Source organism: Pithys albifrons, chromosome 2, assembly GCF_047495875.1.
Source record: "Pithys albifrons albifrons isolate INPA30051 chromosome 2, PitAlb_v1, whole genome shotgun sequence".
Taxonomy (NCBI): Eukaryota; Metazoa; Chordata; class Aves; order Passeriformes; family Thamnophilidae; genus Pithys; species Pithys albifrons.
This window is the reverse complement of record NC_092459.1, coordinates 65,282,150-65,308,555: the sequence shown is the minus strand read 5'-3', so window position 1 is coordinate 65,308,555 and position 26,406 is coordinate 65,282,150. Positions and strand designations below refer to the sequence as shown.

The 26,406-nt window shown below is 38.5% G+C and overlaps 1 protein-coding gene across 1 annotated transcript in view; it reads left to right on the top strand.

The window, feature by feature from the left end:
- Positions 1–310: 310 nt before the first annotated feature.
- The window catches only part of PLEKHG1 (pleckstrin homology and RhoGEF domain containing G1), a 175,076-nt gene continuing 148,980 nt past the window's right edge, over positions 311–26,406 (top strand). The window contains exons 1-7 of the mRNA XM_071549324.1: positions 311–350; positions 3,246–3,295; positions 3,909–3,956; positions 8,738–8,803; positions 21,035–21,264; positions 22,038–23,742; positions 24,524–25,556. The gene's annotated coding sequence lies outside the window, so the exon portion shown is untranslated. The remainder of the gene's footprint in view (positions 351–3,245; positions 3,296–3,908; positions 3,957–8,737; positions 8,804–21,034; positions 21,265–22,037; positions 23,743–24,523; positions 25,557–26,406) is intronic.

The following is a 26,406-nucleotide window of genomic DNA, read 5'->3' as shown; positions in this document are numbered from 1 at the left end:
AGAATGGTGATAGAAGGCCTCTATTCTGTACCTAGATGTTCTCTGAAGGGTAATTTTCTTCTCTGAAAGTATCTTGTTTAGCTGTACTTGATCAATCGTTGTCAGTCTTGCCTTAAGGGGCTTATGCCCTTCCTCACTGTAGGTTTAAACTTGAGTGTGGAGACACGATAGTGGAGTACCACAGATTTGAAACATAACTGTGATGTGCAGAGGAAGACATCTGAATGTTGGCTTCAGAGTTGACAGAAGATATGCTGTTCAGGACACTGAGAATCTGGCCAGAATCTCTGCTTTTTCTCATGCTTGGGAAGAACTCACTGCAGAGAAATGGACTACCTGTCTCCCTTCAGGTAAAGATGACTGCCACTCAGTCTTGCCTTCCTGGCATGGGCCATCAAGGTCACCTTCTCTCTCAGTCTATGCAAGTAGTGATTCTGGTTTTTTGCTTCTCTGTTCTATCCTGGCAGAAAGGCAGAAAAGTAGCAAAGTAGGCTAAAGAAAGCAGTGCAAAATTAAGACAACGGAGAATGTTATCCAGTTTTAATGTGAATTTTGATAACATTCTGTGCTCTTTCTAGCATTTAAGAGTAGCATTTGCTAATAGTTTAGTGTTCATGAATACCCTGCAGTAGAAACAACTACTTGTCTCCTTGTGTGCTTCTAATAATAGCTCTTCGAAGAAAGTGGTATAGAAATATAGGTTCCTTCAGTGTGAAATCATGAATGACCCATGTTTTTTGACCCCTTCTATTATAAGATTTTCAAGTGTATGTTTCTCTTTTTAAGCCTCATCTGTTGCCCTTTTTCCTCCTCCATTATCTTTTCCAGTGCATCATTCGTTCTTAGTGCAACCTGATTTGGATGCAGTGATTCAGCTTTCCTGCTGAATAACCAACATGAGTCTAGCCATTGACTAGTGGCTGCTTGCTTCCTACTTTGCCTCTTTCAGAGTAGGTTTAAGCCCAGTTTTTTAATAGAAGGGTTATGTAGTGTCACCAAGTTGAATACCACCTTCATTCGGTTTTTGTGCAGGCTTAAAGAAAACAATATGAGGAGACAGAAAACTAGCACATTTAGCCACAGTTAGAGGTTTTTCTTTAGATCTATTATCACTATTATAGTCCACATTAACAGACTACATCATGTCTTAGTCTGTGTGCTTTTTGAACCAAGGCCTAGAAGTGTTTTGTTTGTTTCCTATGGTGACGTTTGAGGGATTTATCATGTATGGCTTGTAACATCTGAAAAAGATGCTAAGGCTGAAATGGTCTCATATGTCACAAAGTTCACAAGTGGCTATGTAATGTGGATTCCCCTACACATTACTATTCTGCTCAGTGCATGGTACAGTGGATTTTCCAAGTAATGGTTTTCTAATGGTACAACTAAGTATAAACCAGAATTGGAGTTTGATTTATTGGGGGATAAACTGGGGAGTGATTCCCAGGTAATGTGTAAGGAGCTCTACTCAAGCTGTGTCCTGATTCCATTCATGAGGCAGCTTCCATATCTTTCTCTCAATGCTCAGTCTCTCAAGTTTCCATAAATAAGAAGCCCAAGTGCATAGGCCTTAATTGGGTTTCACTGTGTTGCAGTTGGACAGTCATGAAATTAGGACTACAGAACATGCAAAGGAAAGCACTCACCCCATAGGCTACATGTAGAAGCTACGTATTTTTTGCAAGGGGAGTTGTCCCTCCAAGCAATTCTTTATGACAGAATCAGAAACCTCAGGTCCCTTCTGAATGACATTCAGCAGGGTTTGGGCAGGATCATAAGATGGGAGCTGCTGTGCCTTGAGGGATATGGCTGCAACTTCCAGGGATTCTGGGAGGAGGCTTCAACTTCCGGGGATTCTCTGCTTGCTTTTTTATCTTCAGTGGAGATTCCTGTTGTGCACAGAGGCAATGTATAGCTTTGGGCATACGGGAGTTGAGAACCTTTTGCCTCTTTGAGAAGCACTACATGATTTATCTCTAGCTCAGTAGGGAGAAAAAAACTCTGGCGTGCCTTTCTGGAAAGGTTGCCAGGCCCTGACCTCCTTTGACCTGATTTAATGGAGGATTTTTCCAAGCTTATTACTTGGGATGTTCTTTAGTAGCACTGACCAAACAAAGCAGGCTGATCACAAATTATCATTTACACGTGCACAGAATGAAACATAAAAATAGCTCTGTAAAAAAATAATTTCCTTTTCAGTGACACATAATAACCTTCCTTTAGTAACCTGTCACAGACCTCAAGATCTGTATAAGGAAACATCTCAGCTTCCTCAGTTTTATGTCTTCCCAGACACATCACTAATGTGAAGTCGAATGACGCAAAAAATGCACATCTGAATTTTTCTTTTAATAATACATCACTGTTTCTGTAGATGTGCCTATTATGTGTCTGACTACTAGCAATGTCAGCCAATATGTATTGGTGCACTTGCTTATCAAAGACATTCCCACGTATTTCAGGGGAAAATATCCATTACATACACACAAAGCATTTCCTTTGGAAGTGCTTATATATTCATGGCATCAGGGTGATAACGAAAAAAAAGAAAATACAAATTACTTGACCAGTGACACTGAAACACTATGTCTTGAACTTCAAGTATCTGTTCTGACTCCATAAAATAATAGACTTTTTTAAAAAATTGAGTACATTTGGAAAGCAAATACCTTAAACTTCTTCATTTACTTGTAATCTGGCAGAAAATAAAGTTCATTGGCTCTGGACCAAAATCAGACTGAAGAGGTTTAATTTTGTTTTTTCTGGTCAGAGATGAATATACTGTTGGTGAATAGAAACAGTTTGATATCACAGCCAAGGGGAGCCAGGCAGTATATAGTAGTGTTCCACCAGCAACACTGCCACTGATGGAGAGAAACAGCTGGATGTGACACATAACAAATGCTCCATCAAACTGGCAGTAAATAATGTCTATAGGACTGATTCTGGGGCACACTACATGAAACATCTATCACATAGAAACAACAGTTTTGTGAGTATTAAACCTCAGGTTGTTGGCCTGGCAGCTACTTGCAGTACAGCACGTTTCACAGCATGAATGAGACAACAGGACAGATTAAAAAGTCAAATTATGTTTCCTTGCAGTTTTTAGGCAAAATGTCATTTTCTCAGAACATTATTCATTAAGTGAAAAGGCTGTTTCACAATCTCAGAAGTAATAGTTCAAATTTTCAGTGAAAGAGAAAACAATACTACATTGTAACAGACTTTGGTTTTACTTTTAGGAAGCAATCTAGGAATTCTTCTATTTAACTCCTCACCTCCTTGATGACAGGTATGTCTCCGGGCTTAGGACATTCAATAAGAAAGCGAGTTCCTTGGGTGACATTTTTCATTAGCAATTTTTATTACCCCCATAACAATTAAAAAGTGATAAAGTGTCACAGTGACTGCCCTACCATTAACAATTTTTCCATGTTTGAAAACTAACAAGACCAGAGATTTTCAGTTTTATGAAATGTTATTATCTATAAAACTGAATAATTTGCCAAATCTGTGGAAATAAAAAACACTGATGACTTAACAGCTCTTAGGGTTCTTTCCAGGATTAGCTTTGGTTTTCTTATTTAGGAAGCGTCTACATCTGACTTGAGGTAACTGTGTACTGTATGTTGACATCAGTGGCATTCCTAAGTGTCAGAAAAGATGGCTAAACAATAATTAATGGGCTAACAAAATTACTAATGTGGAAGCTGGTTGTTTTCTCTTTACCTCACCTTCTTTTTCTGCCATCTCCTGTTTTCTGTTTGGCTGTTTCACAATATAGAAAGAAAGAGGTAAAGAATCATTTATCTAAGATCAATGTAAGATTCTAAAGAGATATGGAAACAGAAAATTTCATGTGAATATGATACTTATTCATTGCCCATCCATCTCTGCAATTTCAGCAATAAATTTTAAATTTCAACCACATTCATCAGAAGTAGAAGCTGGTGGTAAGAATCTAAAATTTTCATGAAAATTTATTACAAGGGAGAAAACAAAGGGAAAGTTTGAATTCAGTCCTTATCTTACCTCTATGATCTGCAAATGTTGTTGCCAGCACTCATGGTCTAAATCATCTGTGACTTGTGCTGCCTGTTACCGAGTCAAATAGGTAACTTTTCTGGCAGAGAAATGGAAGTATTGTGAAAATAAGGGCAAGGGAATGAAATAGGTGATACTGAGAAACTAGGATGATTACTGTGGAAGAGATTTGGGGGATTTTAGAGCAATATGACAGTGCAGTGGGAGCTTTGATGAGTAAGATGGGGAGATAAAAGTCTTTTAGTGACTATATAGATATGCAGGAGATTGAGAGCCTTGTGCTAGTAGGGTTCATGGACAAAGGGTTCTTCTCTGACAGTACTGTCTGAATAGCAGCTTGGATTTGTAATGTGATTTACTTTTTTGCACGTTTACCTCCTTAGTCACCCCATGTCCTTATCTACTTTTCTCCCTTCTCTGCTTGACAAGCTTCCTCACTTCCGTCACAGCCAAGGTAGTCATAAGTCAGCTGAGAAATGAGGAATGAATAACTTCCTTCCCCTTGGAGCATTACCACGCTAGTGCTATGAAACAGGTCACCTGTCTTCCCAGCAAGAGAGAAGCAAGTACACAGTGTAATCCAACAAATTCAGTCCATCTCCTTCCTTTGGAATTGCCACTCAGTGGCTACATTGTCAGGGGTTTTTACACTCTTGATGAGTTTTACTAGTTTTTATCTGTAGGATTTTTTTTCCAAGGAAAGTTTTCTCACAAACTTAATGTTTTCAGGCATTTCTATGGAACCCTGTGTTTTTTTCTGAAAACATTTCTGAGCTGACAATTGCAAAGAAATTATGTATCAACAGCTCTAAAACTGCATGAATTTATAGGAACAAAATAAAATACAGAATCACAGAGGAGTTTTTAAGCAAAATGAAAGGAGCACAGGATCAGAGCAAGGCTGGTAAATTTTTTAAGAAACGTATGTTGCATAGCAAGTCTGGCCTCGAGATTGCATGGCCCATCTTGGGGGGTATCAGTTTGTCATTCTGCACCCAGTTTCACCTACTTAGGAGAGAGGCTAGTACTCCTGTCTTCAGAAACACAGTGCTGCTGATTTAGTTCATCTTTTCAGAGCATTTTGTGATGCACAGTAGAAGGCACTGTAGAAATGTAAATGACTATTTGGGTAGTAGTACAGTTCTGTTACAATCTATTCAGCTCCTGAGAATGAACACACTGAGATCTCTAAGAGAAAATGGAGTTCATGTCAGCTGTTGGATGAAACAATAAAAGAATATAAAGGCAGAGATGGACAAGGAGAAGAAGCAAGTATGCAAGGTATAAAGAAAAACATGGGTATGTGACATCTGTCTGAAAAAATGAAGTTGGAGATGAATGAGGAATGGTAGTACACAAATGAAAGGGTGTACCCACCCATTAGTACTGTTAACCTGTTCTTGGTGGCCTGCAAAGGTGAAGCTGCATCTGAATGCAGAGAAGGTGTCAGCTTTTGTCAGATAGAGGGGGCTCCAAGTTCAACAGCTACTGGCACCTTGTTTGCTTCTTGGCTGACTTGCAGCTCTCATGTACCCTGAAACAGAAGCAAATTGTTTTATAGCTTTAGGATGCTTCTAATAACACAGTGAACTTGACACAAATCTGTTACAAAGTTATCAAGCTGGAGTGAGCAAGCATAGCACTTGTTTTCCTGCCGCTGTGAAGTTATTCTGTTTTCCTTCTCTGACACCCAGTAAAAACAAAATAATTAAAAAAATGGGCCTAAATTTCATTCATGACGGACCTTAAGAAAATTTTCTGAGTGTAAGCTGAGGTCATATAGAGAGATCACCTTTCCCTAACTGGAGGTGTTTTAAGATCATGGTAACAGCATATTAATTAGAAAAGGATTGAAGGCTGGGGCTTTAACACCAATGCCACAGGAAGACAAGCCAGTGCAAGATCAGGCAGGTGTGGAAGTAAAATCAAAGCGATGTCAGACTGATTAAGTATAAACCACATCAGAAGTGCAACTGGTAAGAGACTTAATCATTCAGAGTCAAATAAGGTAGGGAATATGATATTCTTTTACACTACTTGGAGAAATTTTTGTGACAGGTTCAGAATGGAAGAAAGAATAAGACAGGCTGTGGTCCTCATAGGAAAGATGAAGACTGGACTTCTGTGGGCTAAACGGGAACAGATATGGGAATGTCTAGTGGCTGGGGATATGTAGTTCACTTTTCTGTAGCACACATTTTTGTTCTTATTTTTTTTCCTCCTTTGCCTGTGTTGCAGGAAGTGTCTTAACTACAGCAGTGGACTAGCTGTATTTGTATTACCCCTATTTCATTCTGTTCCATAGAGGGCTGTGTTGTCAAGGAGCTCTAAAAAACTGCACTCCACATTTTTTAGTATGGAGAACATTTCTATTTGCTGGGCTGGCAGCTGCTGTATAAGCTTTTCAGTCCTTTTTGATCATTTTGCCTCCTGTAGCAAGCTACTGTGAATTAGTTCTTTGGGGCTTATTATCCAGACTCCTTTACTACACTAGAGATGGAACAAGAGGTACTGAGGAAAGCCAAAGGGGATGTCCTCTGCCTAAGGAAACTCTGTTGTGCCTGTAGGGCCACAGTGCCAAGATGATGGAAGCATCATGGCTGGGACATGTTGTGTTCTGGATGATAGTGCATGAGAGTGGATCAGAGCAGCAATGAAATTGCTTTGCATGACACTGGAAATCAAGTCAGCTCTGAATGATATCAGGAAACAGAAGGATAGGACACTGAAATCTTCCTTTACACATGTCCTCACTTAGGCAGTCTGCAGTGCTGAAATCACTGACAACTGAAAGAGCAGCAACTGGAAAGAGGAAGGAAAAAGTCCAGTATCTCTGTTTTTTCCTTGCTGTTTTCTCTGATTCCAGGGAATCTGACCTTAACCAGCATGCCAAGGCAGGGAGGTAGAGCAGCAGTGACCCTGATTGACAGAAGGAAATGAGTTTGTATGTGCTTGTATTCCAGTCAATGGATACAATTTACCCAGATCCTGCAGATTTAGAGTGAAGAGCTATCAAACTGAGATTTTGAACGAGGCTTCTCTGTTTACCCTCTTGCCTGGCAGACATGGGAGCAACAAAGATCCTCACTTTTACAATGGAAAAAATTTCTTCCCTGTTCCGCTTTGTGGTTATTGCATGCTGACTAGAAATAAACTGAGAACAGGTTTTACAATATGAGGGTCTTCTCCCTCATTAACTGAATCTTCTTAGTTAAGTGTAGGAAATAGGAAACAAAGCACTTACAATAAATGCTGAAGCTTCAAACTCAACCCAAACCTCTCCATAGACTGGAGATGCATGCTACCGTTCCAGGTTTTTACTTCATTTAAACTCCAGGGATTTGGACTCATTAAACATGCTAATCCCAAGATTACTTTGTAATTGTAGTTTTTAACTCACCTGTTGTGCTACCTCTTGGTCTATCAAAGTTGTACTCACAGGGAAAAGCATGAGAAAAAGAACCAAGAGAAATTTGTTTCTGTGGTCCCAAGGTGTGCAGTTACTGCCTGGAGCTCTCTCACCAGTTTAAGTCTCTTGTGAAGGTGTGACAGACTGAAACAGTTACATCTGAACAGATGTGAACATCTTTATGAAACAACTGCAGCAGAGCATTTGAATATGAACAAGGCCCTCATTTTGGTCTCAGTCATTTCTTGCTGTTTATGTGATACAAGTGGGTGAGAATTAGCAGTTTGGAATTACTGGTTTGGGTTATTAACTTGGGTTCATGAATAAACAGAAAGACTGCTGTCAGGGAATTGTGCATTAATTACCCTTGAATTCTGCTGATGGAAGAAGGATAGAGAAACAGCAAATACACTAAGAGTTTTGGCTATTGTTTTATTATTAATAGTATTACAAAAAGGAGCACTGATTAAATACCTTAGTTTTATCTTCTACTGTTCTTCTTGTCTGGTCTTTTTTACCTTCTTCTGGCCTTGGCAGTCCACACTCTCATGTTTTTCTGAAAAAGCTGGATAGGAAATTAGTAAACACTTTATTTGGTTCAACATATGTTAAGGAAGTGGAAACAGCTGGGAGCCAAAAGGAGAATGTGGCTGGCAAGGCAGGTTGTTTTTTTTCACAGAGCTATTCAGTTAGGTCTCTTTGTGTAGAGAAGTCACTCCACTTGGCCCAGTTTTATCTTGGTGTCTCCTATTAGTCCTCTTGCCTTCAAGCATTTTGTCTTAGCAGTTCACACACCTGCGTGTTTATCCCCTGCAATCCATTGCAGCTCCTCCTTATCTCTCCCTTTCCTCAGCACTTTTCTCTTCCTTTTCCTCTCCTACAGCTGTTGCCACTCCTACAGATACCAGGGGCAGTGGGATAGGTCTGGCCCAGCTTTGTCTGTCACCTTCCCAGCCCTTCCTCTTCCCGAGAGCAAGAGAGCCTAAGGTGAAAACTTGTCTGAAGGAAAAAAGCCAGCCAACATCTGCCAAGTTTGAAGAGACAAACCAAGCATGAGTTGAGAGTAAATGATTAGCAGGGGAAAGGACAGGATGCCCACAGTACCCAGGCAAATGGTCTCATTTAAATAATTTGCTTGAAGTCATAATGAGACAGGACTGAAAACTTCAGTTGTATGTGTGATGTTTTCTACTCCACATTATTATTTATGTGTCATATTTTAATACATTCTAGAATGATAGGTGATAGTGCAAAAACTCATAATCACCTCTTTTGTGGCAGGAAAGGGCCTTGAGTTGTTACACTAGGAAAACAGATATGTTGCTCCAGTAGAAGAGAAAAAATGTGGTAAGTGATGCTGTATCAAGGTAAATAATAAAATCGTCTCATTTTGTTTTCCCTGTATGTTTAAAAATTACCTTCAAGTCTATTGCTGCTTGTTTCCAGCAATTAATTCAGCCAAGCAGACTGACACATTTTTGCCTGTGTTACATAATGTGGGTGAGCAAACAGATATACATGGGCCTTGCTTATACCAAGGCCACTTTGTATAGCTAGAGGGATCGTTCTTGGTGTTTTTATTCAAACATCAAAGACCAAGGCCAGTCTTGTTATTTCTTCCTGGTTTGCTAAGGAAAGTGATTGAACTGCAGAGCTCTTACTTCTGTTTTATTACTGTTGCATACAAACTTTTAAATTCCTGGGAACTGAAAAACACTTCCAAAGTAAACATGATTTTGATTGTTGGCTTCTGTGTGGGAGTTTGTGGCCTAATTCCTGTATCAAAGATCACATAAGACTTATCCAGAGTCAGCATGCCAAGAGTTAATTTTTGCAGCATTGAGTCTGAAACTGGAGCTCAGCAGCCTTGTGGAGAGAGGAGTAACGAGGTCCAAAGCCACCTCACTGACTCAGTTGCCACATGAGTCCTTAAAACAGCCTTAATTCTGATAAGCTTCCTGCTTTAATTTCAAACTGTTCCAGTAAGTGTGCCACTATTTCTCAAAATCTATTTTAATGTCTTCTAATGGCTTATTTGTTGAGATGTATTTACTATCTTCTAAAACTCAGTAATAAAATTGCTATTTTTATGTATTTTATGTGCAAGGGTGGCCTTTTGGTTATGCATTTAAGTGAATACAGGAACATTAAGCCTAATAGACAAGGGAGTTACTTCATTTTTTTTAATGCTATTAATATGTTTACTTCTTATGTATTTATCATATGCAATACTCCAAGGGCAAAGAGCAAATATGTTAATATAGTGTAATAAGTAAAGCTAGAGTCAGTTAGTTTCCCGTTGCTTTCTCCCATTAAACTGGCATGGATCTTAGTCCTGGTTTCTGCTTTCTTTTCTCTCTCTCTCTTTTTTTTTTTTTTTTTGTACTGTTCCATTTAAGGATTCTAGGTTGCAGAATTGCTTTTTTCCACAGTAATATGTTGTTGTTATTCATGACAACTAATTTCTTCATTCCTACAATCAGATGTTTTCCATTTTAGAATCCTTTGATTTACTATCAGTTGGATGGTAAAAAGAGGAGAGAGGTTCTGTAATAAAACTTTCAAAGGACCAACGGAAAATAACTCTGTTTAAAGTCTAGCAATGTAATTCTTGCCTTCTTTTTAATTCAAAGGGATAAATTGCCAGCAGTCTCTGAAAAACCAGAACAAGTAGAAGGCTTCATTATAGCCAACGATTTCAGGAAATATTGACAGATCTAGTTCTGAGGCAGAATTTCCTGCTTCCTGTCTTGATGGATAAAATACTGACACACTCAAATTCATCTGTTCACTTTGAATATGTGCTGACAGAAGCAGTCTGATTTTCAGAGCAGTATACACTCCAGGTGTACACACTCGGGATGTCCCTGATTACACAGAGCAAGACTCTTGCATCCTGTTTGGCATCCCTGGGGATTTACAAGAGGAAAGCACAAGCTGTCATGGACTCATGATGGCAGAGGTATGAAGGTGACACCCAGCTTTGTGTGCTTGCAGGAGAAGAAACATCGTCTCCTGAGAGCCTTCAGGCTGTTTCTGTCTGGATGGGGAGAAGTTGGCTCGGTGGCTAATCTTTAAAAGTGGTAGTTCAAAGTGGTTTCTGTCACTTTCTCTGCATTTTTAGTCATTTGTTACTTACTATCTGCATTCTCTTGGTCCTCTTTCTTGAGAACTAATTATGATCATATGAAAAGCTTTTAAAAAAAGAAATCTAAACCTGGCTTGACTGTGGCAACATGATATACCTAATTTTTTTTTCTTTATGGCTCAAATGGTTTCAGCTAGTCCTAAAAATATCAGTCAACTTCTTCATACCAAAATATTTTGGTTTTTTCTTTAACTTGGCACCAATAGCATTGGTCACACCAGACTGTCTCACCCCAAGCTTTCACAACTCCCAGCAGTTACTGCATGCTGGAATGATGGACCTGTTGGTGTACACCAATGGATAGAGCTGAAATGAACAGGCAAGAAGAGAGATCCTTCAGGAATGTTTTCTGTCTGTAGGCCTTTAGAAAAGCTTGATTTATAGAAAGCAATACATTGGCATTTAAGCTGTCTAGACATGGGTGCCTACTTCGAATAAATCTTGATGGGAGTTAGGCCCTGGGGTGCTTTCCAAGTGCCAAAATACCATTAAAAAAACCCAAACCCAAAAACAAACAAAAAATTATGATTATCTTTTGGGGGCTCTTAAAAGACACAGCCTGTTCAGATATTGTGCTGACAAAGACGGTATTAAAAGAAAATCAAAACTAGACAGACTTCAATAAAGTAATATTCAGTAAATGCAGTTGCATACATTAGGGGATTTCATGCTAAAGGAATATGGTTCTAGACATGAGCATAGTAGGAGTGAAAACTTCTGTGTGAAGACAACATTAAAGAAGCAGCAAAAGTTTGGGGTATGGCTGTGGTTGTTGACACTTAACGTACATCTAAGCTATGCATCTGAAAGACATTCAAAATGCCTAAATTGGATAAAGTGCCAAGGAAAACTACTTTAGTTGTCAGCATCCTGGGCAGCTGTTGGTCAGACTTTAAAGAAGAAGCAGAGAAGGTACAAAAATGAAAAACCCTAGATGTAATGTATCTTTTGGACTGACAAATCTGTTCTCTTCTGCTTTTGAAACATTGTAAGCTTAGGGAGACTTCAAATGCTAAAAACTGCAACTAGAGCTGTCTTCTGAAACATGCATTTGCCTCCCTGACCCTGTGCAGGAGAGTTCCTGTTTTCCTGTTGTTTCCTGTGGCATAAACATTTATTTTAAATTTCTTTTGTCATCTGGGTAGATGCTGTCTGGAGGAGACATGCTTTCATCTGACATTCTTCCTTCCCGCTGCTGTTTGTGTGGTCTCAAAGGCAAATGCAGGATATTCCTCTTCCAGTTCCTTCAATGCCTCTCCTTATTCCAGTATCTCTGATCAATCAATATGTAGTGATGTCAGCATTTCCAAAGAACTGATATAATTACTTGAAAGAAATATAGAACAGACTGTTCCTGGGTTTCCTAGAAAAGGTTGAAACATTCTTCAAGCTTGTATAGGTTACAGAGGATTTGAACAATAATGTAAGTAAAGTATTTTAAGTACTGTGAGTATGATTCAAATGACAGTAAAATAAGGATGAACATTGGATTGACATACTTATCTAGGCCCCTTGAGGTCAAGAACAGGTTTGGCAAAACCCTCATAAGGGTTTTTGTCAATTAAGACAGTCTGGATAAAATTGATCATCTCTCTGTGCATGGGCCCAATCTGTGCAATCTCAAGTCCCTTCCTTGCTGTGCTTCTGTGACACTAAACTATGTGACCCGAGTGCCTTAGCATATGCTATCCTGTATCAACACAAAGCATGGGAAAGATAAGAGAAATTCAATTAGCTACTGGTGTGTACTGATAATAATATTTAAGATTCTAAATTACCTTCTGCACATAATTTCTTTATGGCTACACAACACTAATCCATACTGAGCAGTCCAGTGCATAAACTGTGCTAACAAAGCATTAATAGGAAAAGTCTCATATGTTCATAAACTGGGAACTGCAGAGAACTCATTTTAAAATTAGCACACAGGTGTATTCCTACAAGAAGTGCTTGGCCTGATTTACCACATGACCTAATGACTCATGACCACACGGTTGAACACTGTTGGATAATCTAGCTTAGCTTTTTAATAGTTGCAGTAAATCATTTAAGTAAACTTGAAAAAGGCAGGTGCGAGGAAAGAGCTGCTTGTTTGAGGCTATTACAACCACAAAAAACATAAAAGAGTGACTTGAATCCTGTATCTTGGGATGACTTGTAAAGTCCGCTTTAGGATTAACAAGGGAAACGCTTTCTGAAGGCTGTTACTGATGAAAGCACAGAACTTTCTGTTCATCAGGACAGAAAAAGGAATGTGGGGGGTTATGTGCTCTCTGTGTGTGTGTGCCTTACTCTGAAGAAATGGGCAGGAAGTATACTGAAAGATCACATGAGTTTATCTCCTATCAGGAATTTCATGGCACTAGTTGACCTTGGCCTTCACTCGGTAATGCTCTTTCTTTTGTAATGCTGTTGAAGACTCTAAACTTGGTTTGCTTCAGCATCCTGTGAAGAAGATAAGGTAGTGGCAGAAAGGAAATAGCAGTGTAGTGAACAGAAAATAAGTAGGACAGGTTTTAGATAGAGGTACCCACGATCAATTGAAAGGCATATAATAGAAGGGTTTGTGAACCAGAGATTTGTTATAAATTAACACCTGTGGATAATTAACTTCTTTGTACAAAGATCTATGTTTCAATAAAAAGAGATACAGTTGGCAAAATAGAAAGTGGAGTTTGATTGCAATGCATTTATCTTGCAACTGTTTACTCCACTATTGTGTGAAGACACTGATTAGGAGAAAAAGTTTTATTGGGTATCAGTAAAGGTTTCAGTATATAGCTTTGGTTGTTGGTTGTTGGCTTTGCATGCAAGTATAAGAACCAGGACAACAGGGTTGAGGGCTGACAGTTTAGGAAACTGTGAGAGCAAGGGCAAGGAGGAGAGGGGAGGGTGACATCTTCTCAGCTTCCTTATATGAAAGGTTGCTAACCTAGCCCTGATGCTAATTCAGTGATGAGGATCTCAGACCTTAATGTTTTTCTGTCTCTCTCTGGTTCAGAGGTATCTCATGTGTAGATTAAGAACATGAGCATCTGCATTAACCTTGGAACCATTTGCTTAGAGCTGTAGAGTGAATTGGTGGTGAGTGAAGACAAAAGAAAACAACAGTTTCTAAATGGGAGGCAACCTACAACTGGGAAAAGACTTGTGTGCCATTCATTATCATTATTCAAAGGAACCATGTCAAACGTGCAAGTTTGGTAATCCAGCCAATAGCACTAAGAAAATACCTGACTACATGTTCCCAGTTTTGACTCACAAGGGAAACTGAGCTTCAAAACATTGTCATTCAACACAACTCTTAGAAGCTGCGCTAGTTTTGCTTGGTAAACATTCCCTTGTTTAACAGAAGCCATTACTAGTGAGGAAAGAAAAGGCCAGATGTACAGTTGCTGTGAAGTGAAAGCCTGGGGGCAGAATAGCTGACGTTCACTTAAAACCCTATAATTTTGCTGCTGAAGAAAAGAAAATGAAGAAAATGTACTGAACGGGTGGATGAAATGTACTCTTTTCCTTGTCTTCATGTGAAAGGTCAAGCAGAAAAGAAATCAAGGGGTCAGAAATAAATCAAGAACAGTAAAAATAGTCCTTAAAACACTGCAGTGTTAATACAGTGGTTTTCTTCCTTTAGCTTGATCTTGCTGCAGAAAAAACCCCTGAGAACATGCAAAGCATTAAAAGGAATAGAATTGCATTTTGAAGGGCCAGAAAAGTAGTTTGTGTGAGTAAAGTGCTATGTCATTCACCTTTCATCCCTCTGATGGTCACCCAAGGATCTCCTTTGCAATGACAAAGGGTGCCATTTTAAGACCATTTATGTTGCTTGTGAGAGTTATTTGAATGGTATCTATGCATTGCTGAGATGAATTTAATTGGGTTGCTGTTTAGGTGATGCAATTAAACTATTGACCTTCTGATAGCAAAATATCCAAATAAAATAGTCTTGTTTGGGTAAGGGCTGTTAAAATGTATAGTTGCTTATTGACATACTTCAGTTTTATTGACCTAACCTTCTGAAACTACCTTTTGTAACACAGAAAACCCCTCTATGCCTTGCATTCATTTCACAGGGTTTTTTCCCTTGATTGTCAGAGGCAAGAGCTCTGAGCATCCTTGCTCCCAATTTAGTGAGAGGAAATCCCTCTGGAATTGTGCATTTCCAAACAAATTCAGTTCTTCACTTGAACCATGACACAGAGTTTCTGTTTTAACTTGCAGAGCAACCTTTCAGCCATCCCTTCTAGGAGGAAGCCCAGGTATGACACAGAGTGCTTGATTCTCAGTTTTATGTAAAGAGTTAACAGCAGCTGTGGTTTTGCCACATATTAGACACCCGTAATTAAATAGCTTCTCATGCCACCTTCCTAGTTTATTAACACAGAAGGATTTCTGCATTTACATTGAATGCTCGGACCAGACATAGATTATTTTGTAATACCTTTCTGTTTGGGGTTAATCTCCAGGAAGGAGGGATAGAAGGCTGAAACCTAGAACATGACATCAGTGTGAAGAGGGTCTGTCACTTCATAACTGTGACTGGCAGACGTTAAGACAAGTTAAACTATGACCTTTTACTCCCCAGTATCTATGGGCTACTTTCCATTCTCTACATTTTTTACTAGCTGTTTTTTAACCACCACGCTGAAGATGATGTCTGTGTCTCTGAAACACACTACATCATCTAGTCTGCTTTCAACATATATCTACTGGACTTGATTCTCCACAGGATTCACGTCTGTTAGCAACCTGATGAAGAGATTTCTCCTTGGTCTCCCATCTGCTAGAGTTGTTTATCCTTTGTGATTTTTTTTTCTTTTTCAAATCCTTGTTGTGGTGAAAAATGGCAGTGGTTTTCCATCCTTCAGATGGGCATTTCTCTTGACCTGGCCAACTAGTTTGTTTCTTCCCCTGTCCTCCCTGCCCCTGTCCCAAACAACTTTTCTTGATAATTCAGGATACTTTGACTTCCTGAGCATGCTTGTTCCTTTTCCTGTGGGGCAATGAAATCTTGTCCTACCAGGTCACCATGAGTAGGCAGGACATAGTTTCAAGTCCTACTCGAAAGAGCTCAATTATGGGAGCTTTTTTTTTCCTCCACCCCCAAGCTTTAACTTGAGCCAAAAGGAAAATAAATCTGATGGCTCTTAAAATAAATCTGTGAATTTTTATATCATACTTTCAGCACAACAGAGTTTCAAATCTTTTTATTAAATGTATGTGAGTCTTCCAGTGGATCCAAGTTGAGTCAGAAAACAAAATGTGGTATGAGTCAGTAATAGACATCCATCTTAACTGTTTTCTTCCAAGTTTTCTCTCAGGCAGTAAGTTCTGTTGTCCCACGTGTGAAACTTCTTGTATAGTTTTTGGGGTTTTTTTCCTGGAGAAAGTCTTAATGGGCAGTAGCTTAGCACTTACTCTGCCCTTTAAGTTCATGTTTTATCAAATCATTACTTGTGAAGGAGGTAAAGAAAGTGTGCTCTTACAACTCTATTTTTCTGCCAAGCTAACCGTGCATGAGGCACATCTTCACAGTGACATGTCCAGAGGCCCAAAACATTCCCCCTAATAGAAGACTCAATTGGCAAACTATGGACCATGAGACTAGAAAGATTTTCAACTTATTTTCCCCAAAAAACTAAACTATGGGGTAGCACCAGTCTTGTTAGGATTATTCATCCTTTATGTGGTTATCATTTTGCTTAATCTGTGAAAGCAATTACAGACTGGAATATACATATAATTTATACATGGTGTTTGGACTAAAGCAAAAGGTATTACTGCTCAAAGAAGAAAGGGAAAGTGGGGCATCTGGAGAAAATTAGATGAGGAAAACCAGAATACAAGTTGGTAGAATTGCCACAGAAGTTTTATTTTGCAAAATTTTCTCGGGTGAGCGTGTAGCCTTATTCATTTTACACTCCAGTTACCCTTTCCTTTGCATCTATTTAGAGAGTCAAACAAGCAGCTCTGGCTGCAAGCACAGCCATTACCTTGTGCTCCAGCTGCTCGAAGAGCATATCCTCTGGAAAACTCTGGACCCAGAGGTCTGGCCATCCATTGTACAGCCACAGAGGGGTCTTCCCTGCCCTGACAGGCAGTGTGGTGCCTCGGTGAGCCCCAGGCTGTGGGCCTCACACAGCCCTGCTGGCTGCCCTCCCAGAGCAGGGGCTTGTGGTATGTGTTTGGGGAGTCCAGAGGCTGTTTGGCTCTGAAACCAAACTAATGCAAAACACAGTCAAAGTGCTTTCATGTGAGCTCCTGAGGAGAGGCCAGGGTGGCTGTAAAGAATACACACAGCCTTGGGTTTGTTTACAAGGAGAGAGAAAGGGCTGTTGTGGGAAATGGCCGCACCACTGTTCCCGTGGTGCACTGTACTGTGTTTATACGATGGTGCCAAGTGGCAAGCACAGACACACTCGTGACAGAGCACATCGGGAACAGCAGAGCCTCCTTTTGATCTTCTTCAAAACCTAAAAAGGGAGAGAGTTGTTTAAATTTGTACTACTGTCACTGCTACTCAGCTGTTTGAACCTTTTTTCCACCCACTCATGTTTACTTCTCTCAGCACCGGTGAGTTTCTAAAGTGTATTTGAAACATCACAGGCAATGCCAATGTTTGAAATCGAGTGGCTGAGGTCACTTGTCTTGTTCAATCTGGAGAATGGGTGACTTGACCAAAGACCTCATGGTGGTCTACAGCTTCCTCACAGGAGGAAGTGGAGAGGCAGACACTGATGTCTTCTCTCTGGTGACCAGTGACAGAACCTGAGAGAATGGCGTGAAGATTTTTTGGGGAGAGTTAGGTTGGATATTAGGAAAAGGTTCTTCACCTAAAGGGTGGTCAGACACTGCAACAGGCTCCCCAGGAAAGTGGTCACAGAATCAAGACTGACAGAGTTCAAGAAGCATTTGGACAATGCTCTCAGGCACATGGTATGATTCTTGGGTCTGTCCTGTGCAGCACCAGGAGCTGGACTTTTATGAGACTTATAGGTCCTTTTCAGCTCAGGATATTCTGGGATACTGTGAAATCCATGTTTGTATCTTTGGGTGGATGTTTTACCACTGAAGCTCTGGGTAGTGTGATCACAGTTGTAGCAACCTCTGCTGTCTGCAATTGTCCCTCCTTTAATGACAGGTTCATAAGTACTATTCCAGACTCAAATAAAAAGTATTTCTGTTCTTTGACAAAAAAGTATCTCAGTTCTTGTTTCATAAGGGCTTAGTAAACTCAGTACATTCTGTGAGCCCAGGAGTATAAAAACTGCTGGCTTTTCTATCCATACTCTGTGAATTTAATTTACATTTTCAGATTAGTTTTATTCCCTGTAGGTATGTCCTGGACTCCTCTGTAGTAATTATTTTTGATGACTCCACTAACGCCTACTACTGAAGACAGAGATGATCTATTTCAGACTCCTTCGGTGAATGAATTTAGCCAACAATCTACTCATGACTCTGGCAGATGATTTTGCTTTCTTTCTTTCCTTCAGGCCAGTAAAAACTTTATAAATCTTCACTCTACCATTCCAGAAATTTGAGAACTTCCCCCTTGACACCTGGAACATCTCACTGACCTTGTCTACGTACAGTAGAATGCCTTTGTAGATACTGCAGACATCTGAGTTTAAAATTAACAAAACATTTACTCTTAGAAAAGCTTGGTTTAAATTAGACTAGGATCCACAAAATTAGGTTTTCTTAAGAATACTTATCCCTGGTGCTCATATACTCACAATTCAAAAGCTCATATACTCACAATTGAAATGCTATCAACTTGATTACCTACTGTAACCATTCTAAATGTTTAAGTTGGTTGTCCCTGCTGTTTATATAACATTGTATATCTCCTCCTTAGTATGCTCACTAGTAGTGATGAAGTCAATGGGCTATTTCCACTGCTCTCAGGAGATGTCAGCCAAAGATCTATAGAAAATGCATGAGATCTTGCTCCAAATAAAGCCTGAGGAGTGTCCATTACAATCCTTCTTTGTCTCTGTTTCAAGATGCTAACTCATTCCCTGGTCTGCTCTATTGTTGAAGATCAGAGAGTTCAAAGAAGCTACTTCATAATCCCTTTTCAAATGCTCTTTAAGGCTTGTCCTTGTCCTGTTCAGTTGAAACTAGAAAGCATTTAGATATGTGGGTTTAGGTTGTTTTTCTGTTTTTGTTTTTGGGTTGGTTTTTTTTTTTTTTGAGGGAAAGATGAAGTTGAACCAATTATTGCAGTCCAGCTCTCTCTAGACTAGTGGACATGTTATTTTTGGGAACTAAATTTTGCTAAGAAGCCAAGGATTTGTTGGTTATGAACACTAAATTATCCTTCCACTTTATAATTTATTAGAAAACATCATGGTATTGTAACCAGAGGCTATTTGAAGCCTTCATGATGGTGAATAACTATGACATGATGAGACATATCTGAGGAGGAATTATTGAAATCACTTAAATGCGAATAAATAAAATAGAGATTAGTATTCAAGGAAAAATATGTAAACTCAGAAAACTGCAAATGAAGTTTGGCATAAACTTTTGTGGTTTGTTTTTGTTTATTCTTTTAATTGTGAAGTTGTTAGAGTTTTCTCAAAACAGTAGCTTAAAGGTTTTGGAGTTTTTTGTATCTTATTAGCTCAGTGTTAATTACAGCTTATTTACAACCCCTATAAAATAAAATTCCCATCAGGACAATAATCTATTTCACTTTTCTTCATAAAGCAGTGAGAGGTGATCTCTCTCTTGTCATTCCTATCTCAGTATCACTCTTTTTATTCTGGTTCTCAATAAGTCTACAAGTTGTCTATGCAGAATTTGCAATATTTGACCCTAAGAATTTGTGTTGTACTCCTTGGACATCTTAGTACCTCAGACCTATCTGGGTATTTTCTGTTTTCTATACATTCTCTGCAACTGCAAATCCCAAATGCTTGCATGAATTAAAGGTTAGTATTAGGGTGGATCTATGGGATGGATTCACTCAGGTTCTGTTCTGAGGAACAGCCATTAGCGTAAAACTCACAGAAATGAGAAAAATTATGAACACTGTCCAAAAAACTCACCACCCCACAAAAGAGTAAGAATGACTTGGTTAGGAGAACTGTAAAGTTTGCCCTTCCCTGCAGCCAAAACAACAAAGTGTAATCAAAATCAAAAATGTTCTGTCTTTTCTCCTTTTACCCTGTTTGAAAGAAGAGTTTAGGCCTGTGGCTTTGCTACAGGATTTGCTGATCATTCACATAAACCAATTACTGGAATATGAGTTTTAAATCCATTGAGTACCTGGAAATCAAGTTTTAGTTTGCAATAGATATGGGAAATGCCTGCTCCTGGACAGGAGGCTGTCTAGGTCAGGAACTGCTTTGCAAACCAGTATAGTTGTCCTACTAATGACAGAAGTATTAGTAATTCAGGTGACAGCTGTAATGAGAATTCTATTTGCTTACAAAATGCCAAAAGGTGGAAATAGTCATCAGTCACATGCAAAGAGGCCTGCAATGGGATAAGATAGCTGTGTGCTTATTACCATTAAGCACCTATTTTATTAATAATACTGCTCTAAGCATGGTGTTTAAAACCATCAGTCCTCTCTTAAGACTGAAAGCAGACAGCCAAAGCTGTAGGGTCTCAACATTTTGAAAGGCACATTCTGCAGGACATGATGCCCACTGGGGGACATCTGGGCAGCCTATAACCTTCGAATTGTTCACTCTAGGTTGTCAAGACTCATCTCCTCAGCAACAGCCTGACCATTTCCACCTGTAGTGGGTTTTCCAAGGAGAGACTGGCTGAATTTGAGAAATTTGATTCCATTTTGGATTAATGACACTTTTACCTCTGACACCCATGAGGCAGAGTTGAAGTTTTGATGATGTGTGAGAAACAGCAACATAGCTGTATTGTCCATCTCTGGTTTTTTGGAATGATTACCCAGAGAGGGCATGGATGCTGTTGACGCAGAGAACAGGTACATAACATGAAAAAAGTTCTGCTTCTTTGCATATACTTTGTGGAGAAGAACACTCCTTTAATGATTTCATAATTAGAAACAACAGCAAAAATAAGTCCAAACCTTTAATAGCTGCTCAGATTTTAGGCTGAATATTTGGGAATCTCCTAAGCCTCTACAAGTGTTTTCTGGCATAAGAAGCTAGTAGCATTCTACCATTAATATTGTTACTGTAATCCTGTGCTATTTGTTCATGTTTTACACAGCACTGTTCTGCTCCCTAAGGATCAGGCTTTGGCTAGTGTTGCATGCTCATCAGTGAGGGATGGCCTGTGCATCTGGGTTTTACATCAGAAACACACACTTTTGTTTGTGTGAAACTCATTCAGAAAATTGACTGCTTTGTTAAAAGTGGGATGGTATAATTTTATACCAATGGAGTGACAAATGACTTAAGTTCATGTGTCCTTGTTTCTGGTTGCAGGAAAAGATACTGATACAGAGCACATGTGAAATTTTGTCTGTGTAATGAAGAATATTCTTTGACTACACTGTTTCCAGTATAAACTACTGAATTTGCAAACAAGTTGCATGGGAGATAAGCCAAGGTGATAAAGCCCAAGCAAGATGAGGAAGCACAGAGACTGTAAACTCATTACCTTCTATTAAAGGAAACATGTGTTGCAAAGATACAGGCTCTTCTCTTTTATTTTGGTAAGAATAAGCTTATTTTTTTCTGATACAGGTGGCAAATTCACCAAGAAAACATCCGCAAGAGAGCAGAGGTAGGGCAGAGCATTTAACAAAAACCTCATTATCTGTTGTTCTGTAAAGCAGAAGACAAAATGCTGGTCTTTTAAAATTAGTAAGAAAACTAGCTTTTTCAATGGCCTAGGAATGTATCTCAGGTGTTTTGCTACCATAGTGACAAGTGTTATTCACACATGTAGAGAGCAGTTGGTTTAAATTAAGAACTGCTGTTATCAAGACACAGTTTTGGAACAAAAGAACAGTTCTAGTTAAATGAATTAAATGTAAGTTTTATAAAAAATATTTCCCAGTATGCCTTCTAGATGTATACTAATACTTGACAGGATATTGCAGGCATCGTTGCAGTACTTACAGATCACAATAAAAAACAGCAGAAGTATACATGATACAAATAAGTTTTACCTTCAGAAACTCATGTCACGCTCAGTAAGCACACTAACAGAAACCAAAATAAATGTATAAACTCACATACCTATACCAACTCTGCATAGGGTAAATGTTGAATAAATACACTGTTAGAACAGTCCATTTGTTATAAAACTAGGCCAGGTATCAATGATAGATTTTCCTGTAGTTTCCTTCACAAAGAGACTGCATACAAAAGAAAACTGTTTTGACTTCTGCATTGGGGGAATAGCCTAAGGTCTTATTTCTTTGTGTGTTGATTCAACAGGTACTACTGATCTGTGTTGATTTTTTTCTTTACTACTTTTCAGAACAAGGATGTCCTGAGCTAATTTATGTTCTTCATTTGCAACAAAAATGGCTGGTACTGAGAGTAAAATGAAGAAACAGGGCAAATTTGGCAGCTACTGGTATATTTGATATGATTCTAACAATGCTTTTCATGAGAATTTTAGATAGTTGTGAATTTCAAAAATAGAGGTGATAAACCAGGTAAGTATAGTGAAAACTTGAAATAAAAATGGAAATTTTCACTTAGTTTTGAGATGACCATGTAGACTAACATGTTTTAAGGTATTGTATTAATTCAGATTTATTTTCATGTCTTGTTGTCATTAACAATACATAATACTGAATCCTACAGCATCACCATCAACTTTGGAAGCCTATGGAAAGTGCAATTTGCTCTGATAACTGTGGCTGTTCAGCTCAGCCCACGCAAGCTGCAGACACATTTTTGCATCTTTTTTTTATTATTATGGTCACAGGTATAAACTGGGAAGTAATTTTTCAGAGGTACAGTTTTTATGAGGCAAATGAGTCTTATTGACAGATCTGATTCCATATGATTTTGACTCATAGTGGTTTTGCACATACCACTTGTGACTTTCCATTGCAGTTATTGGGAACTGATTTTTAATTCTTAGTTGCTTTTGAGACAAAGACAGTTGCATTTGCTTCACTTTTAAAATAAAACAGAGGTGTTTATATATTTGAATATGTTTACTGCATCAACTACAAAGTCATTTAAATAGCAACAGTACCAGGGAGCATACTGGAGTATCAGACAAAAATCAAGAGTATTTTGAAAGATCAGTTGAGGTTTTTAAGCTCAAGAGCATCTATTTGATTCAAATCATTCCATGTGTGACTGTGATATCATTAAAACAAATATCCCAAATGAGCCATCCCTCACCCCTCATACCAAAGGGGTGACATCATTTCTGCATATTGTATTGATAGTTTTCATCATTCAGTACAGAGGTCAGACAAGTAAGCTGGGAAAGCAAGTTGTGTTCCAAAAGGCTACACCATGTCCCAGCATGAGCTTTCTATTTTCTTTGAATGTAAGATCATAAGAAATTAACTTCTAATCTGTTTTGTCCACCTGTGTTTACTGTAGCTAGGGGACCTCTTGCTTTCCTATTGCTGTTCTATTTATTTAAAGACAAAATGGGAATAGAAGAGTGTATGGGAAAACTAATAAGGCAAACTGGGCAAAAGATGCTTGTACATTGCCACTCCACATCACTGTATCTTCTGAGCAGATTTCTGGTTGCTTGCCTGGCTAATTTTACAGTGTGCTGCCCACTTTAGGGTATGGCTCCTACTGCATCAGTCTCATAGTTTAGATGTTGTGAAAAGTAGCATTTGCATTGAAGTCAGTGATAGTTGAGTGCATACACTGCAGAAAATAAATACAAACATTGCTTTCATTGTCTCTTCCTTTCTCTATTATGTATGCTAAACTTTTGCTATTGTTTTTTTTTGCTCACAGAGATACCAGAAATACCACTGGAAATTCTGTCTTCCAGTTCCTTCCTTGAAGGAAGGACAAGGAATCAGTTTTATAATTTTTATATTTTTCATACTGGAAGAGTACCAAGTCACAACTCTGAAACTTGTTCTACTATGAAAATAGCCCTGCTGAGAACATAGCATGGCTTTGTTTTACTGTTCTGCAAAAAAAACCCCAAGAAGCTGATGAGCGAATGGAAAAATATAATGGAAAAAAAGGTTTTTTCTTAAAATATCTCACACATGTTTATGCTTAAAAACATTTGGACAAGATAGGTGTCTTTAATTAAGATATGCTCTAAAACAACCTGAACAATATGTAACAGTTGAGCTGAACGCTGTCTGCTTTTATCATACTAGCAGCAGAATGAATCTGACAGAGCCTGCAGTACTGTTTGTAAAGACATATATGCAAATTCAGGCTCATACCACTTGCCAGACACAGAATGTTTTCTTTATGGTGGGATAAATTAATTGTCATTTTATGCAAATTTTCCTGCTTATTGGCTATAGAGCTCTTCTGTTCTATTTGGAGGCACAGCACTTTAAGTGTTGGAGAGGCTTTACATTAATTCCAGATTCTGTTAAGATATATGAGAGTGTGAAAGCAGTCAGAAAGAAATTAATGCCATTTTGTTCTGTCTTCTCTGTATTTCTTCATTGATTGAAGAAACAATGGGGGGGAAAGAGATTTTGGCATCTCTAGTTGAAATAGTATATTTCTCAGACCACTGTTATTCATACATCTTTGCATGTAAATGTGTTCATCATTGTGTCCAGAAGACACTAAAACCCCAGCAGAGCCATCTCAGATTGCACTGCGTGGCACAGACTGTGAGGGAATGATGAATGAAAGTTGCTGTCTTCAACAAAGAATGAGTTCTTTGCTGTTGGAACATTTATTTTAGGAAGTGGTAGAAGAGAACAGAGATAAATAGGAGAAGAACAGAAAGTCTGGCTTTAAAAAGTCTGTCAAGAGGATTGTCTGTTCATTTTACAGCTCATCTGTTGGAATACTATCCTGGGATGCAACTTCATGTTTCTCCTCCTACTGAAGGGATTTGAGTCACATCTTCTCAGAGACACCATCCCCTCCTAATGTTTCAGAGATGAGAGTCTTTCTCAGGCTGTTGCATATACCTGGGTACTGCCCACTGCAAGTGCCCCATCAGTGCTGTGTAAGAGGGATCTCAGCTTTTCCCCACTCCACTGGAAAACAGGACTGTCAGTTTCCATGTTGTGCTTCCTATTTTGGAAGGAGTTTACAACAGAAATTCAGATAACTGTGCCATGTACACCTGTGGTCTGAGCCCTTCCTTGAAAGTTAGAAATACATCTTTCAAGTTGTCTCAAGCAGAGGAAGGAACTAGACTGAGATTTTTAGTATCTGAGAGGAGGGTTTGCATCCTCAAGTCAGTGGGGAAAAAGAAGTTATGTGCAGTAACACATTCCTGTGATATTCCTTGGCTAGCCTGCAGCCAGGTGAGTGTTGAATAGGAGACCTGGAATGGGAAACTAGAAGTTTTTTCCACATGACTTTACCACATGAAAGCATTTATTTGGTATCTCAACCCTAATTTAATAAACCTTTTGGATTTATAATTATCTTAGAGACTTCTAACTTATGTTTATCTTTGACTGAAATGTTTCTGCAGGTCCCCAAAAGGTTGGGAGCGGGAAATATGTTGATATAAGCCTGGCTTTCTGAGAAAACCGAGAATGTTCTCTTCTACCTCTCCTATTTTTGTTCCTGTAACTCTCTTGTTATTTTTAAAAAGCCTTTAGCACTTTAGAGGTGAGGGATGGGAGTGGGGGAAAGTATTAATTTGACTCTACTGTCCATAGGATTAAAAAAATAAAAACCCCCCAAACTTCTTTCTTATTTTTAGAAGATATTTATAAATTGCCCAGATAGTATGTGAACTCCTGAATAGTATGACAAGATAATTACTTCAGTGCAACACAAAATTCCTCAGCTTTAATTGCATCTTCTTTTTTTTTTGGCAGATTTCCAACAAATGCACGAGATTCAGGTATGTCATTGATGAAATGTAAATGCTTACTATATTTTGATAGACTATTTTTTCCCTTGTCTATTATTAATGGATAAACATATTTTCTTTCCTTAAACACGAATTATCTAATTCTAGGATAATTTCTACTGATTCAAACGCTCCAAGTAATTAGCAGACTATATTAGAAACCACTTATTAGTACTGTCCCTTTCAATTTCAGTAGAGGTGTGGAATCTGCCTTTGTGTTGTCATTTTAATTTTTAAAAAATGTGATGCTAGACAACATATAACATGTATAACATTAAATTAATTCTAAATGACATGTTACAATATGCAATGCAATTAAAATGCTAACTGGTAGCTTATCCTTCTGTGCACTGCATTTTTTTTCTTACTTAAGAAGTCCCTTTGGTAGCTGTATTTTTAATTCCCTCACAATTTCACATTGCTGTTTTTCTAAATTTGTTTTGAATATAAGAACAGATATAGAAGCCACCTGACAGGTGATTACTTTATATAAAGCTAGACTTTTTAAAAAAAGGTGTGGTCCACTTTACTTTTTATCACCCTCCTTCTAAATGACATAATAACTATGAGTTACATTTTCCTGCATATTTTTTCTTTTGCTCTTTATTTGTTTGTTTATTTTGGTAGATTGAACTGTGTGTGCTATTGTAGAGATGGCAGACTGTTCACCATCCCACAGAAACTGGCCCAGCATATCTGGCAGATCTTCATTTCCTCATTACATATTCTCTCGTCTGAATGCTTTTCTATTTTTTACTGCAATATTTTTTTCATTGGCTTTTCTCTCATAAATACCACAAAAAGGTCAAACTGAACTTTTAATCTCATCCTTTTTTTTTTG